Genomic DNA, 17,836 nt, shown 5'->3' on the forward strand with positions numbered 1-17,836 from the left:
CCAGGCCTCCGTGCATGACACCGCCAGGCCTCCGTGCTGCATGACACCGCCAGGCCTCCGTGCTGCATGACACCGCCAGGCCTCCGTGCTGCATGACACCGCCAGGCCTCCGTTCTGCATGACACCGCCAGGCCTCCGTGCTGCATGACACCGCCAGGCCTCCGTGCATGACACCGCCATGCCTCCGTGCTGCATGACACCGCCAGGCCTCCGTGCATGACACCGCCAGGCCTCCGTGCTGCATGACACCGCCAGGCCTCCGTGCTGCATGACACCGCCAGGCCTCCATGCTGCATGACACCGCCAGGCCTCCATGCTGCATGACACCGCCAGGCCTCCGTGCATGACACCGCCATGCCTCCGTGCTGCATGACACCGCCAGGCCTCCGTGCTGCATGACACCGCCAGGCCTCCGTGCATGACACCGCCAGGCCTCCGTGCTGCATGACACCGCCAGGCCTCCGTGCTGCATGACACCGCCAGGCCTCCATGCTGCATGACACCGCCAGGCCTCCGTGCATGACACCGCCAGGCCTCCGTTCTGCATGACACCGCCAGGCCTCCGTTCTGCATGACACCGCCAGGCCTCCGTGCATGACACCGCCAGGCCTCCGTGCTGCATGACACCGCCAGGCCTCCGTGCTGCATGACACCGCCAGGCCTCCGTGCTGCATGACACCGCCAGGCCTCCGTGCTGAATGACACCGCCAGGCCTCCGTGCATGACACCGCCAGGCCTCCGTGCTGCATGACACTGCCAGGCCTCCGTGCTGCATGACACCACCAGGCCTCCGTGCTGCATGACACCCCCAGGCCTCCGTGCTGCATGACACCACCAGGCCTCCGTGCTGCATGACACCGCCAGGCCTCCGTGCTGCATGACACCGCCAGGCTTCCGTGCATGACACCGCCAGGCCTCCGTGCTGCATGACACCGCCAGGCCTCCGTGCTGCATGACACCGCCAGGCCTCCGTGCTGCATGACACCGCCAGGCCTCCGTGCTGCATGACACCGCCAGGCTTCCGTGCATGACACCGCCAGGCCTCAGTGCATGACACCGCCAGGCCTGCGTGCTGCATGACACCGCCAGGCCTCCGTGCTGCATGACACTGCCAGGCCTCCGTGCATGACACCGCCAGGCCTCCATGCTGCATGACACCGCCAGGCCTCCGTGCTGCATGACACCGCCAGGCCTCCGTGCTGCATGACACCGCCAGGCCTCCGTGCATGACACCGCCAGGCCTCAGTGCATGACACCACCAGGCCTCAGTGCATGACACCGCCAGGCCTCAGTGCATGACACCGCCAGGCCTCCGTGCATGACATCGCCAGGCCTCCGTGCTGCATGACATCACCAGGCCTCCGTGCTGCATGATACCGCCAGGCCTCCGTGCTGCATGACACCGCCAGGCCTCCGTGCATGACACCGCCAGGCCTCCGTGCTGCATGACACTGCCAGGCCTCCGTGCATGACACCGCCAGGCCTCCGTGCTGCATGACACCGCCAGGCCTCCGTGCATGACACCGCCAGGCCTCCGTGCATGACACCGCCAGGCCTCCGTGCTGCATGACACCGCCAGGCCTCCGTGCATGACACCGCCAGGCCTCAGTGCATGACACCGCCAGGCCTCAGTGCATGACACCGCCAGGCCTCAGTGCATGACACCGCCAGGCCTCAGTGCATGACACCGCCAGGCCTCAGTGCATGACACCGCCAGGCCTCCGTGCATGACATCGCCAGGCCTCCGTGCTGCATGACACCGCCAGGCCTCCGTGCTGCATGACACCGCCAGGCCTCCGTGCTGAATGACAACGCCAGGCCTCCGTGCATGACACCACCAGGCCTCCGTGCTGCATGACACCGCCATGCCTCCGTGCTGCATGACACCGCCAGGCCTCCGTGCATGACACCGCCAGGCCTCCGTGCTGCATGACACCGCCAGGCCTCCGTGCATGACACCGCCAGGCCTCCGTGTTGCATGACACCGCCAGGCCTCCGTGCTGCATGACACCGCCAGGCCTCCGTGCTGCATGACACCGCCATGCCTCCGTGCATGACACCGCCAGGCCTCCGTGCTGCATGATACCGCCAGGCCTCCGTGCTGCATGACACCACCAGGCCTCCGTGCTACATGACACCGCCAGGCCTCCGTGCTGCATGACACCGCCAGGCCTCCGTGCTGCATGACACCGCCAGGCCTCCGTGCTGCATGACACCGCCAGGCCTCCGTGCAGGAGTGCTGCATGACACCGCCAGGCCTCCGTGCTGCATGACACCGCCAGGCCTCCGTGCTGCATGACACCGCCAGGCCTCCGTGCATGACACCGCCAGGCCTCCGTGCTGCATGACACCGCCAGGCCTCCGTGCTGCATGACACCGCCAGGCCTCCGTGCTGCATGACACCGCCAGGCCTCCGTGCTGCATGACACCGCCAGGCCTCCGTGCTGCATGACACCGCCAGGCCTCCGTGCTGAATGACACCGCCAGGCCTCCGTGCATGACACCGCCAGGCCTCCGTGCTGCATGACACCACCAGGCCTCCGTGCATGACACCGCCAGGCCTCCGTGCTGCATGACACCGCCAGGCCTCCGTGCTGCATGACACCACCAGGCCTCCGTGCTGCATGACACCGCCAGGCCTCCATGCTGCATGACACCGCCAGGCCTCCGTGCTGCATGACACCGCCAGGCCTCCGTGCTGCATGACACCGCCAGGCCTCCGTGCATGACACCGCCAGGCCTCCGTGCTGCATGACACCGCCAGGCCTCCGTGCTGCATGACACCGCCAGGCCTCCGTGCTGCATGACACCGCCAGGCCTCCGTGCTGCATGACACCGCCAGGCCTCCGTGCTGCATGACACCGCCAGGCCTCCACGCATGACACCGCCAGGCCTCCGTGCTGCATGACACCGCCGAGCCTCCATGTATGACACTGCCAGGCCTCCGTGCTGCATGACACCGCCGAGCCTCCATGTATGACACCGCCAGGCCTCCCTGCTGCATGACACCGCCAGGCCTCCGTGCTGCATGACACCGCCAGGCCTCCATGCATGACACCGCCAGGCATCCGTGCTGCATGACACCGCCAGGCCTCCGTGCATGACACCGCCATGCCTCCGTGCTGCATGACACCGCCAGGCCTCCGTGCTGCATGACACCGCCAGGCCTCCATGCATGACACCGCCAGGCCTCCGTGCTGCATGACACCGCCAGGCCTCTGTGCTGCATGACACCGCCAGGCCTCTGTGCTGCATGACACCGCCAGGCCTCCGTGATTGACACCGGCAGGCCTCCGTGCATGACACCGCCAGGCCTCCGTGGTGCATGACACCGCCAGGCCTCCGTGCTGCATGACACCGCCAGGCCTCCGTGCTGCATGACACCACCAGGCCTCCGTGCTGCATGACACCGCCAGGCCTCCGTGCATGACACCGCCAGGCCTCCATGCTGCATGACACCGCCAGGCGTCCATGCATGACACCGCCAGGCCTCCGTGCTGCATGACACCGCCAGGCCTCCGTGCTGCATGACACCGCCAGGCCTCCGTGCTGCATGACACCGCCAGGCCTCCGTGCTGCATGACACCGCCAGGCCTCCGTGCATGACACCGCCAGGCCTCCGTGCTGCATGACACCACCAGGCCTCCGTGCATGACACCGCCAGGCCTCCGTGCATGACACCACCAGGCCTCCGTGCTGCATGACACCGCCAGGCCTCCGTGCTGCATGACACCGCCAGGCCTCCGTGCTGCATGACACCGCCAGGCCTCCGTGCATGACACTGCCAGGCCTCCGTGCTGCATGACACCGCCAGGCCTCCGTGCTGCATGACACCGCCAGGCCTCCGTGCTGCATGACACCGCCAGGCCTCCGTGCTGCATGACACCGCCAGGCCTCCGTGCATGACACCACCAGGCCTCCGTGCTGCATGACACCGCCAGGCCTCCGCGCATTACACCGCCAGGCCTCCGTGCTGCATGACACCGCCAGGCCTCCATGCTGCATGACACCGCCAGGCCTCCGTGCTGCATGACACCGCCAGGCCTCCGTGCTGCATGACACCGCCAGGCCTCCGTGCATGACACCACCAGGCCTCCGTGCTGCATGACACCGCCAGGCCTCCGCGCATTACACCGCCAGGCCTCCGTGCTGCATGACACCGCCAGGCCTCCATGCTGCATGACACCGCCAGGCCTCCGTGCTGCATGACACCGCCAGGCCTCCGTGCTGCATGACACCGCCAGGCCTCCGTGCTGCATGACACCACCGAGCCTCCATGTATGACACCGCCAGGCCTCCGTGCTGCATGACACCGCCAGGCCTCTGTGCTGCATGACACCGCCAGGCCTCCGTGCATGACACCGCCAGGCCTCCGTGCTGCATGACACCGCCAGGCCTCCATGCTTGACACCGCCAGGCATCCGTGCTGCATGACACCGCCAGGCCTCCGTGCTGCATGACACCGCCAGGCCTCCGTGCTGCATGACACCGCCAGGCCTCCGTGCTGCATGACACCGCCAGGCCTCCGTGCTGCATGACACCGCCAGGCCTCCGTGCTGCATGACACCGCCAGGCCTCCGTGCATGACACCGCCAGGCCTCCATGCTGCATGACACCGCCAGGCCTCCATGCTGCATGACACCGCCAGGCCTCCGTGCTGCATGACACCGCCAGGCCTCCGTGCTGCATGACACCCCCAGGCCTCCGTGCTTTATGACACCGCCAGGCCTCCGTGCTGCATGACACCGCCAGGCCTCCGTGCATGACACCGCCAGGCCTCCGTGCATGACACCGCCAGGCCTCCGTGCTGCATGACACCGCCAGGACTCCGTGCTGCATGACACCGCCAGGCCTCCGTGCTGCATGACACCGCCAGGCCTCCGTGCTGCATGACACCGCCAGGCCTCCGTGCTGCATGACACCGCCAGGCCTCCGTGCTGCATGACATCGCCAGGCCTCCGTGCTGCATGACACCGCCAGGCCTCCGTGCTGCATGACACCGCCAGGCCTTCATGCTGCATGAGACCGCCAGGCCTCCGTGCTGCATGACACCGCCAGGCCTCCGTGCTGCATGACACTGCCAGGCCTCCGTGCATGACACCACCAGGCCTCCGTGCTGCATGACACCGCCAGGCCTCCATGCATGACACCGCCAGGCCTCCGTGCTGCATGACACCGCCAGGCCTCTGTGCTGCATGACACCGCCAGGCCTCCGTGCTGCATGACACCGCCAGGCCTCCGTGCATGACACCGCCAGGCCTCCGTGCTGCATGACACCGCCAGGCCTCCGTGCTGCATGACACCGCCAGGCCTCCGTGCTGCATGACACCGCCAGGCCTCCGTGCATGACACCGCCAGGCCTCCATGCATGACACCGCCAGGCCTCCGTGCTGCATGACACCGCCAGGCCTCCGTGCTGCATGACACCGCCAGGCCTCCGTGCTGCATGACACCGCCAGGCCTCCATGCTGCATGACACCGCCAGGCCTCCGTGCTGCATGACACCGCCAGGCCTCCATGCTGCATGACACCGCCAGGCCTCCGTGCATGACACCGCCAGGCCTCCGTGCTGCATGACACCGCCAGGCCTCCGTGCTGCATGACACCGCCAGGCCTCCGTGCATGACACCGCCAGGCCTCCGTGCTGCATGACACCGCCAGGCCTCCGTGCATGACACCGCCAGGCTTCAGTGCATGACACCGCCAGGCCTCAGTGCATGACACCGCCAGGCCTCCGTGCATGACATCACCAGGCCTCTGTGCTGCATGACACCGCCAGGCCTCCGTGCTGCATGATACCGCCAGGCCTCCGTGCTGCATGACAACGCCAGGCCTCCGTGCATGACACCACCAGGCCTCCGTGCTGCATGACACCGCCAGGCCTCCGTGCTGCATGACACCGCCAGGCCTCCGTGCATGACACCGCCAGGCCTCCGTGCTGCATGACACCGTCAGGCCTCCGTGCTGCATGACACCGTCAGGCCTCCGTGCTGCATGACACCGCCAGGCCTCCGTGCATGACACCGCCAGGCCTCCATGCATGACACCGCCAGGCCTCCGTGCTGCATGACACCGCCAGGCCTCCGTGCTGCATGACACCGCCAGGCCTCCGTGCTGCATGACACCGCCAGGCCTCCGTGCTGCATGACACCGCCAGGCCTCCATGCTGCATGACACCGCCAGGCCTCCGTGCATGACACCGCCAGGCCTCCGTGCTGCATGACACCGCCAGGCCTCCGTGCATGACACCGCCAGGCCTCCGTGCTGCATGACACCGCCAGGCCTCCGTGCATGACACCGCCAAGCCTCCGTGCTGCATGACACCGCCAGGCCTCAGTGTTGCATGACACCGCCAGGCCTCCGTGCATGACACCGCCAGGCCTCTGTGCTGCATGACACCGCCAGGCCTCCGTGCTGCATGACACCGCCAGGCCTCCGTGCTGCATGACACCGCCAGGCCACCGTGATGCATGACACCGCCAGGCCTCCGTGCATGACACCACCAGGCCTCCGTGCTGCATGACACAGCCAGGCCTCCGTACTGAATGACACCGCCAGGCCTCCGTGCATGACACCGCCAGGCCTCCAAGCTGCATGACACCGCCAGGCCTCCGTGCTGCATGACACCGCCAGGCCTCTGTGCTGCATGACACCGCCAGGCCTCTGTGCTGCATGACACCGCCAGGCCTCCGTGCTGCATGACACCGCCAGGCCTCCGTGCTGCATGACACCGCCAGGCCTCCGTGCATGACACCGCCAGGCCTCCATGCTGCATGACACCGCCAGGCCTCCATGCATGACACCGCCAGGCCTCCGTGCTGCATGACACCGCCAGGCCTCCGTGCTGCATGACACCGCCAGGCCTCCGTGCTGCATGACACCGCCAGGCCTCCGTGCATGACACCGCCAGGCCTCCGTGCTGCATGACACCGCCAGGCCTCCGTGCTGCATGACACCGCCAGGCCTCCGTGCTGCATGACACCGCCAGGCCTCCATGCTGCATGACACCACCAGGCCTCCGTGCTGCATGACACCGCCAGGCCTCCGTGCATGACACCGCCAGGCCTCCATGCTGCATGACACCGCCAGGCCTCCGTGCTGCATGACACCGCCAGGCCTCCGTGCTGCATGACACCGCCAGGCCTCCGTGCATGACACCGCCAGGCCTCCGTGCATGACACTGCCAGGCCTCCGTGCATGACACCGCCAGGCCTCCGTGCTGCATGACACCGCCAGGCCTCTGTGCTGCATGACACCGCCAGGCCTCTGTGCTGCATGATACCGCCAGGCCTCCGTGCTGCATGACACCGCCAGGCCTCCGTGCTGCACGACACCGCCAGGCCTCCGTGCATGACACCGCCAGGCCTCCGTGCTGCATGACACCGCCAGGCCTCCGTGCTGCATGACACTGCCAGGCCTCTGTGCTGCATGACACCGCCAGGCCTCCGTGCATGACACCGCCAGGCCTCCGTGCTGCATGACACCGCCAGGCCTCCGTGCTCTTAATGTCAAAGCTCTCCAGCCGTCTCCACTAAAATAACTTCAATCTTTCTAAGAGAGTATCAGTTTCTTAATTCTTCTCAGTCTTTGGAATGGCGACTATCTTCCCTGAAATAATTAATAGCTTCGCTGCTGACGGCTGGATGCCGCCTACGGACTGACTCCACAACTGCTTCGTGCTTTCACTAATATAGAAGCTTGTTCCTTCATGGAAAAATACGGCCAGTAGCCTGCCGCCCACCAAATTCTTGTACCTCCCCGTACCAAGGACACGTTCCCAGCCGGCCGGCCTGATGTTGTGTCTTCGGCATGAAGAAAAATACAATCCTTCGACAAGGGCCAGCCTGAGCCGGTTCTCTCCAGGCGAACAACACCTCATAACTAAAACATTACATTTGACCTAGAAGCGTCTCAAGCTGTCGGAGCAGAAAGAAAGATGGAGTCTCTCCCATTTGACACCGCCAGGCCTCCGTGCTGCATGACACCGCCAGGCCTCCGTGCTGCATGACACCGCCAGGCCTCCGTGCATGACACCGCCAGGCCTCCGTGCTGCATGACACCGCCAGGCCTCCGTGCTGCATGACACCGCCAGGCCTCCGTGCTGCATGACACCGCCAGGCCTCCGTGCTGCATGACACCGTCAGGCCTCCGTGCTGCATGACACCGCCAGGCCTCCGTGCATGACACCGCCAGGCCTCCCTGCATGACACCGCCAGGCCTCCGTGCTGCATGACACCGCCAGGCCTCCGTGCTGCATGACACCGCCAGGCCTCCGTGCTGCATGACACCGCCAGGCCTCCGTGCTGCATGACACCGCCAGGCCTCCGTGCTGCATGACACCGCCAGGCCTCCGTGCTGCATGACACCGCCAGGCCTCCGTGCATGACACCGTCAGGCCTCCCTGCATGACACCGCCAGGCCTCCGTGCTGCATGACACAGCCAGGCCTCCGTGCTGCATGACACCGCCAGGCCTCCGTGCTGCATTACACTGCCAGGCCTCCGTGCTGCATGACACCGCCAGGCCTCCGTGCTGCATGACACCACCAGGCCTCCGTGCATGACACCGCCAGGCCTCCGTGCATGACACCGCCAGGCCTCCGTGCTGCATGGCACCGCCAGGCCTCCATGCTGCATGACACCACCAGGCCTCCGTGCTGCATGACACCGCCAGGCCTCCGTGCTGCATGACACCACCAGGCCTCCGTGCATGACACCGCCAGGCCTCCGTGCTGCATGACACCGCCAGGCCTCCGTGCTGCATGACACCGCCAGGCCTCCGTGCTGCATGACACCGCCAGGCCTCTGTGCTGCATGACACCGCCAGGCCTCCGTGCTGCATGACAACGCCAGGCCTCCGTGCTGCATGACACCGCCAGGCCTCCGTGCTGCATGACACCGCCAGGCCTCCGTGCTGCATGACACCGCCAGGCCTCCATGCATGACACCGCCAGGCCTCCGTGCATGACACCGCCAGGCCTCCGTGCTGCATGACACCGCCAGGCCTCCGTGCTGCATGACACCGCCATGCCTCCGTGCTGCATGACACCGCCATGCCTCCGTGCTGTATGACACCGCCAAGCCTCCGTGCTGCATGACACTGCCAGGCCTCCGTGCATGACACCGCCAGGCCTCCGTGCTGCATGACACCGCCAGGCCTCCGTGCTGCATGACACCGCCAGGCCTCCGTGCTGCATGACACCGCCAGGCCTCCGTGCTGCATGACACCGCCAGGCCTCCGTGCTGCATGACACCGCCAGGCCTCTATGCATGACACCGCCAGGCCTCAGTGCATGCCACCGCCAGGCCTCCGTGCATGACATCGCCAGGCCTCCGTGCTGCATGACACCGCCAGGCCTCCGTGCTGCATGACACCGCCAGGCCTCCGTGCTGCATGACAACGCCAGGCCTCCGTGCATGACACCACCAGGCCTCCGTGCTGCATGACACCGCCAGGCCTCCGTGCATGACACCGCCAGGCCTCCGTGCTGCATGACACCGCCAGGCCTCCGTGCTGCATGACACTGCCAGGCCTCCGTGCATGACACCACCAGGCCTCCGTGCTGCATGACACCGCCAGGCCTCCATGCATGACACCGCCAGGCCTCCGTGCTGCATGACACCGCCAGGCCTCCGTGCTGCATGACACCGCCAGGCCTCCGTGCTGCATGACACCGCCAGGCCTCAGTGCTGCATGACACCGCCAGGCCTCCGTGCTGCATGACACCGCCAGGCCTCCGTGCTGCATGACACTGCCAGGCCTCCGTGCATGACACCGCCAGGCCTCCGTGCATGACACCGCCAGGCCTCCGTGCTGCATGACACCGCCAGGCCTCCGTGCATGACACCGCCAGGCCTCCGTGCTGCATGACACCGCCAGGCCTCCGTGCATGACACCGCCAGGCCTCAGTGCATGACACCGCCAGGCCTCAGTGCATGACACCGCCAGGCCTCTGTGCATGACATCGCCAGGCCTCCGTGCTGCATGACACCGCCAGGCCTCCGTGCTGCATGACACCGCCAGGCCTCTGTGCTGCATGACACCGCCAGGCCTCCGTGCATGACACCGTCAGGCCTCTGTGCTGCATGACACCGCCAGGCCTCCGTGTATGACACTGCCAGGCCTCCGTGCTGCATGACACCGCCAGGCCTCCGTGCTGCATGACACCGCCAGGCCTCCGTGCTGCATGACACCGCCAGGCCTCCGTGCATGACACCGCCATGCCTCCGTGCTGCATGACACCGCCAGGCCTCCGTGCTGCATGACACTGCCAGGCCTCCGTGCATGACACCGCCAGGCCTCCGTGCTGCATGACACCGCCAGGCCTCCATGCATGACACCGCCAGGCCTCCGTGCTGCATGACACCGCCAGGCCTCCGTGCATGACACCGCCAGGCCTCCGTGCATGACACCGCCAGGCCTCCGTGCTGCATGACACCGCCAGGCCTCCGTGCTGCATGACACCGCCAGGCCTCCGTGCATGACACCGCCAGGCCTCTGTGCTGCATGACACCGCCAGGCCTCCGTGCTGCAAGACACCGCCAGGCCTCAGTGCTGCATGACACCGCCAGGCCTCCGTGCTGCATGACACCGCCAGGCCTCCGTGCTGCATGACACCGCCAGGCCTCCGTGCATGACACCGCCAGGCCTCCGTGCTGCATGACACCGCCAGGCCTCCGTGCTGCATGACACCGCCAGGCCTCCGTGCATGACACCGCCAGGCCTCCGTGCTGCATGACACCGCCAGGCCTCCGTGTTGCATGACACCGCCAGGCCTCCGCATTACACCGCCAGGCCTCCGTGCTGCATGACACCGCCAGGCCTCCGTGCTGCATGACACCGCCATGCCTCCGTGCTGCATGACACCGCCATGCCTCCGTGCTGTATGACACCGCCAGGCCTCCGTGCTGCATGACACTGCCAGGCCTCCGTGCATGACACCGCCAGGCCTCCGTGCTGCATGACACCGCCAGGCCTCCGTGCTGCATGACACCGCCAGGCCTCCATGCTGCATGACACCGCCAGGCCTCCGTGCTGCATGACACCGCCAGGCCTCCGTGCATGACACCGCCAGGCCTCCGTGCTGCATGACACCGCCAGGCCTCCGTGCATGACACCGCCAGGCCTCAGTGCATGACACCGCCAGGCCTCCGTGCATGACATCGCCAGGCCTCCGTGCTGCATGACACCGCCAGGCCTCCGTGCTGCATGACACCGCCAGGCCTCCGTGCTGCATGACAACGCCAGGCCTCCGTGCATGACACCACCAGGCCTCCGTGCTGCATGACACCGCCAGGCCTCCGTGCATGACACCGCCAGGCCTCCGTGCATGACACCCCCAGGCCTCCGTGCATGACACCCCCAGGCCTCCGTGTTGCATGACACCACCAGGCCTCCATGCTGCATGACACTGCCAGGCCTCCGTGCATGACACCGCCAGGCCTCCGTGCTGCATGACACCGCCAGGCCTCCATGCATGACACCGCCAGGCCTCAGTGCTGCATGACACCGCCAGGCCTCCGTGCTGCATGACACCGCCATGCCTCCGTGCTGCATGACACCGCCAGGCCTCCGTGCTGCATGACACCGCCAGGCCTCCGTGCTGCATGACACTGCCAGGCCTCCGTGCTGCATGACACCGCCAGGCCTCCGTGCTGCATGACACCGCCAGGCCTCCGTGCTGCATGACACCGCCAGGCCTCCGTGCTGCATGACACCGCCAGGCCTCCGTGCTGCATGACACCGCCAGGCCTCCGTGCTGCATGACACCGCCAGGCCTCCGTGCATGACACCGCCAGGCCTCCGTGCTGCATGACACCGCCAGGCCTCCGTGCATGACACCGCCAGGCCTCAGTGCATGACACCGCCAGGCCTCCGTGCATGACATCGCCAGGCCTCCGCGCTGCATGACACCGCCAGGCCTCCGTGCTGCATGACACCGCCAGGCCTCCGTGCTGCATGACAACGCCAGGCCTCCGTGCATGACACCACCAGGCCTCCGTGCTGCATGACACCGCCAGGCCTCCGTGTATGACACCGCCAGGCCTCCGTGCTGCATGACACCGCCAGGCCTCCGTGCATGACACCGCCAGGCCTCCGTGCTGCATGACACCGCCAGGCATCCGTGCATGACACCGCCAGGCCTCCGTGCTGCATGACACCGCCAGGCCTCCATGCTGCATGACACCGCCAGGCCTCCATGCATGACACCGCCAGGCCTCAGTGCTGCATGACACCGCCAGGCCTCCGTGCTGCATGACACCGCCATGCCTCCGTGCTGCATGACACCGCCAGGCCTCCGTGCTGCATGACACCGCCAGGCCTCCGTGCTGCATGACACTGCCAGGCCTCCGTGCATGACACCGCCAGGCCTCCGTGCTGCATGACACCGCCAGGCCTCCGTGCTGCATGACACCGCCAGGCCTCCGTGCTGCATGACACCGCCAGGCCTCCGTGCTGCATGACACCGCCAGGCCTCCGTGCATGACACCGCCAGGCCTCCGTGCATGACACTGCCAGGCCTCCGTGCTGCATGACACCGCCAGGCCTCCGTGCATGACACCGCCAGGCCTCAGTGCATGACACCGCCATGCCTCCGTGCATGACATCGCCAGGCCTCCGTGCTGCATGACACCGCCAGGCCTCCGTGCTGCATGACACCGCCAGGCCTCCGTGTTGCATGACACCGCCAGGCCTCCGTGCTGCATGACACCGCAATGCCTCCGTGCTGCATGACACCGCCATGCCTCCGTGCTGCATGACACCGCCATGCCTCCGTGCTGTATGACACCGCCAGGCCTCCGTGCTGCATGACACTGCCAGGCCTCCGTGCATGACACCGCCAGGCCTCCGTGCTGCATGACACCGCCAGGCCTCCGTGCTGCATGACACCGCCAGGCCTCCGTGCTGCATGACACCGCCAGGCCTCTGTGCTGCATGACACCGCCAGGCCTCCGTGCATGACACCGCCAGGCCTCCGTGCTGCATGACACCGCCAGGCCTCCGTGCATGACACCGCCAGGCCTCAGTGCATGACACCGCCAGGCCTCCGTGCATGACATCGCCAGGCCTCCGTGCTGCATGACACCGCCAGGCCTCCGTGCTGCATGACTCCGCCAGGCCTCCGTGCTGCATGACAACGCCAGGCCTCCGTGCATGACACCACCAGGCCTCCGTGCTGCATGACACCGCCAGGCCTCCGTGCATGACACCGCCAGGCCTCCGTGCATGACACCGCCAGGCCTCCGTGCATGACACCCCCAGGCCTCCGTGTTGCATGACACCGCCAGGCCTCCATGCTGCATGACACCGCCAGGCCTCCGTGCATGACACCGCCAGGCCTCCGTGCTGCATGACACCGCCAGGCCTCCGTGCTGCTTGACACCGCCAGGCCTCTGTGCTGCATGACACCGCCAGGCCTCTGTGCTGCATGACACCGCCAGGCCTCCGTGCTGCATGACACCGCCAGGCCTCCGTGCTGCATGACACCGCCAGGCCTCCGTGTATGACACCGCCAGGCCTCCGTGCTGCATGACACCGCCAGGCCTCCGTGCTGCATGACACCGCCAGGCCTCCGTGCATGACACCGCCAGGCCTCCGCATGACACCGCCAGGCCTCCATGCATGACACCGCCAGGCCTCCGTGCTGCATGACACCGCCAGGCATCCGTGCATGACACCGCCAGGCATCCGTGCATGACACCGCCAGGCCTCCGTGCTGCATGACACCGCCAGGCCTCCGTGCTGCATGACACCGCCAGGCCTCCATGCATGACACCGCCAGGCCTCCGTGCATGACACCGCCAGGCCTCCGTGCTGCATGACACCGCCATGCCTCCGTGCTGCATGACACCGCCATGCCTCCGTGCTGTATGACACCGCCAGGCCTCTGTGCTGCATGACACTGCCAGGCCTCCGTGCATGACACCTCCAGGCCTCCATGCTGCATGACACCGCCAGGCCTCCGTGCTGCATGACACCGCCAGGCCTCCGTGCATGACACCGCCAGGCCTCCGTGCTGCATGACACCGCCAGGCCTCCGTGCTGCATGACACCGCCAGGCCTCCGTGCTGCATGACACCGCCAGGCCTCCGTGCATGACACCGCCAGGCCTCCGTGCATGACACCGCCAGGCCTCCGTGCTGCATGACACCGCCAGGCCTCCGTGCTGCATGACACCGCCAGGCCTCCGTGCTGCATGACACCGCCAGGCCTCCATGCTGCATGACACCGCCAGGCCTCCGTGCTGCATGACACCGCCAGGCCTCCATGCTGCATGACACCGCCAGGCCTCCGTGCATGACACCGCCAGGCCTCCGTGCTGCATGACACCGCCAGGCCTCCGTGCTGCATGACACTGCCAGGCCTCCGTGCATGACACCGCCAGGCCTCCGTGCTGCATGACACCGCCAGGCCTCCGTGCATGACACCGCCAGGCTTCAGTGCATGACACCGCCAGGCCTCAGTGCATGACACCGCCAGGCCTCCGTGCATGACATCACCAGGCCTCTGTGCTGCATGACACCGCCAGGCCTCCGTGCTGCATGATACCGCCAGGCCTCCGTGCTGCATGACAACGCCAGGCCTCCGTGCATGACACCACCAGGCCTCCGTGCTGCATGACACCGCCAGGCCTCCGTGCTGCATGACACCGCCAGGCCTCCGTGCATGACACCGCCAGGCCTCCGTGCTGCATGACACCGTCAGGCCTCCGTGCTGCATGACACCGTCAGGCCTCCGTGCTGCATGACACCGCCAGGCCTCCGTGCATGACACCGCCAGGCCTCCATGCATGACACCGCCAGGCCTCCGTGCTGCATGACACCGCCAGGCCTCCGTGCTGCATGACACCGCCAGGCCTCCGTGCTGCATGACACCGCCAGGCCTCCGTGCTGCATGACACCGCCAGGCCTCCATGCTGCATGACACCGCCAGGCCTCCGTGCATGACACCGCCAGGCCTCCGTGCTGCATGACACCGCCAGGCCTCCGTGCATGACACCGCCAGGCCTCCGTGCTGCATGACACCGCCAGGCCTCCGTGCATGACACCGCCAAGCCTCCGTGCTGCATGACACCGCCAGGCCTCAGTGTTGCATGACACCGCCAGGCCTCCGTGCATGACACCGCCAGGCCTCTGTGCTGCATGACACCGCCAGGCCTCCGTGCTGCATGACACCGCCAGGCCTCCGTGCTGCATGACACCGCCAGGCCACCGTGATGCATGACACCGCCAGGCCTCCGTGCATGACACCACCAGGCCTCCGTGCTGCATGACACAGCCAGGCCTCCGTACTGAATGACACCGCCAGGCCTCCGTGCATGACACCGCCAGGCCTCCAAGCTGCATGACACCGCCAGGCCTCCGTGCTGCATGACACCGCCAGGCCTCTGTGCTGCATGACACCGCCAGGCCTCTGTGCTGCATGACACCGCCAGGCCTCCGTGCTGCATGACACCGCCAGGCCTCCGTGCTGCATGACACCGCCAGGCCTCCGTGCATGACACCGCCAGGCCTCCATGCTGCATGACACCGCCAGGCCTCCATGCATGACACCGCCAGGCCTCCGTGCTGCATGACACCGCCAGGCCTCCGTGCTGCATGACACCGCCAGGCCTCCGTGCATGACACCGCCAGGCCTCCGTGCTGCATGACACCGCCAGGCCTCCGTGCTGCATGACACCGCCAGGCCTCCGTGCTGCATGACACCGCCAGGCCTCCATGCTGCATGACACCACCAGGCCTCCGTGCTGCATGACACCGCCAGGCCTCCGTGCATGACACCGCCAGGCCTCCATGCTGCATGACACCGCCAGGCCTCCGTGCTGCATGACACCGCCAGGCCTCCGTGCTGCATGACACCGCCAGGCCTCCGTGCATGACACCGCCAGGCCTCCGTGCATGACACTGCCAGGCCTCCGTGCATGACACCGCCAGGCCTCCGTGCTGCATGACACCGCCAGGCCTCTGTGCTGCATGACACCGCCAGGCCTCTGTGCTGCATGATACCGCCAGGCCTCCGTGCTGCATGACACCGCCAGGCCTCCGTGCTGCACGACACCGCCAGGCCTCCGTGCATGACACCGCCAGGCCTCCGTGCTGCATGACACCGCCAGGCCTCCGTGCTGCATGACACTGCCAGGCCTCTGTGCTGCATGACACCGCCAGGCCTCCGTGCATGACACCGCCAGGCCTCCGTGCTGCATGACACCGCCAGGCCTCCGTGCTCTTAATGTCAAAGCTCTCCAGCCGTCTCCACTAAAATAACTTCAATCTTTCTAAGAGAGTATCAGTTTCTTAATTCTTCTCAGTCTTTGGAATGGCGACTATCTTCCCTGAAATAATTAATAGCTTCGCTGCTGACGGCTGGATGCCGCCTACGGACTGACTCCACAACTGCTTCGTGCTTTCACTAATATAGAAGCTTGTTCCTTCATGGAAAAATACGGCCAGTAGCCTGCCGCCCACCAAATTCTTGTACCTCCCCGTACCAAGGACACGTTCCCAGCCGGCCGGCCTGATGTTGTGTCTTCGGCATGAAGAAAAATACAATCCTTCGACAAGGGCCAGCCTGAGCCGGTTCTCTCCAGGCGAACAACACCTCATAACTAAAACATTACATTTGACCTAGAAGCGTCTCAAGCTGTCGGAGCAGAAAGAAAGATGGAGTCTCTCCCATTTGACACCGCCAGGCCTCCGTGCTGCATGACACCGCCAGGCCTCCGTGCTGCATGACACCGCCAGGCCTCCGTGCATGACACCGCCAGGCCTCCGTGCTGCATGACACCGCCAGGCCTCCGTGCTGCATGACACCGCCAGGCCTCCGTGCTGCATGACACCGCCAGGCCTCCGTGCTGCATGACACCGTCAGGCCTCCGTGCTGCATGACACCGCCAGGCCTCCGTGCATGACACCGCCAGGCCTCCCTGCATGACACCGCCAGGCCTCCGTGCTGCATGACACCGCCAGGCCTCCGTGCTGCATGACACCGCCAGGCCTCCGTGCTGCATGACACCGCCAGGCCTCCGTGCTGCATGACACCGCCAGGCCTCCGTGCTGCATGACACCGCCAGGCCTCCGTGCTGCATGACACCGCCAGGCCTCCGTGCTGCATGACACCGCCAGGCCTCCGTGCATGACACCGTCAGGCCTCCCTGCATGACACCGCCAGGCCTCCGTGCATGACACCGCCAGGCCTCCATGCTGCATGACACCGCCAGGCCTCCGTGCATGACACCGCCAGGCCTCAGTGCATGACACCGCCAGGCCTCCGTGCATGACATCGCCAGGCCTCCGCGCTGCATGACACCGCCAGGCCTCCGTGCTGCATGACACCGCCAGGCCTCCGTGCTGCATGACAACGCCAGGCCTCCGTGCATGACACCACCAGGCCTCCGTGCTGCATGACACCGCCAGGCCTCCGTGTATGACACCGCCAGGCCTCCGTGCTGCATGACACTGCCAGGCCTCCGTGCATGACACCGCCAGGCCTCCGTGCTGCATGACACCGCCAGGCATCCGTGCATGACACCGCCAGGCCTCCGTGCTGCATGACACCGCCAGGCCTCCATGCTGCATGACACCGCCAGGCCTTCATGCATGACACCGCCAGGCCTCAGTGCTGCATGACACCGCCAGGCCTCCGTGCTGCATGACACCGCCATGCCTCCGTGCTGCATGACACCGCCAGGCCTCCGTGCTGCATGACACCGCCAGGCCTCCGTGCTGCATGACACTGCCAGGCCTCCGTGCATGACACCGCCAGGCCTCCGTGCTGCATGACACCGCCAGGCCTCCGTGCTGCATGACACCGCCAGGCCTCCGTGCTGCATGACACCG

The sequence above is a fragment of the Lissotriton vulgaris genome, unplaced genomic scaffold (assembly GCF_964263255.1).
Source record: "Lissotriton vulgaris unplaced genomic scaffold, aLisVul1.2 SCAFFOLD_882, whole genome shotgun sequence".
In the NCBI taxonomy this organism is placed as follows: Eukaryota; Metazoa; Chordata; class Amphibia; order Caudata; family Salamandridae; genus Lissotriton; species Lissotriton vulgaris.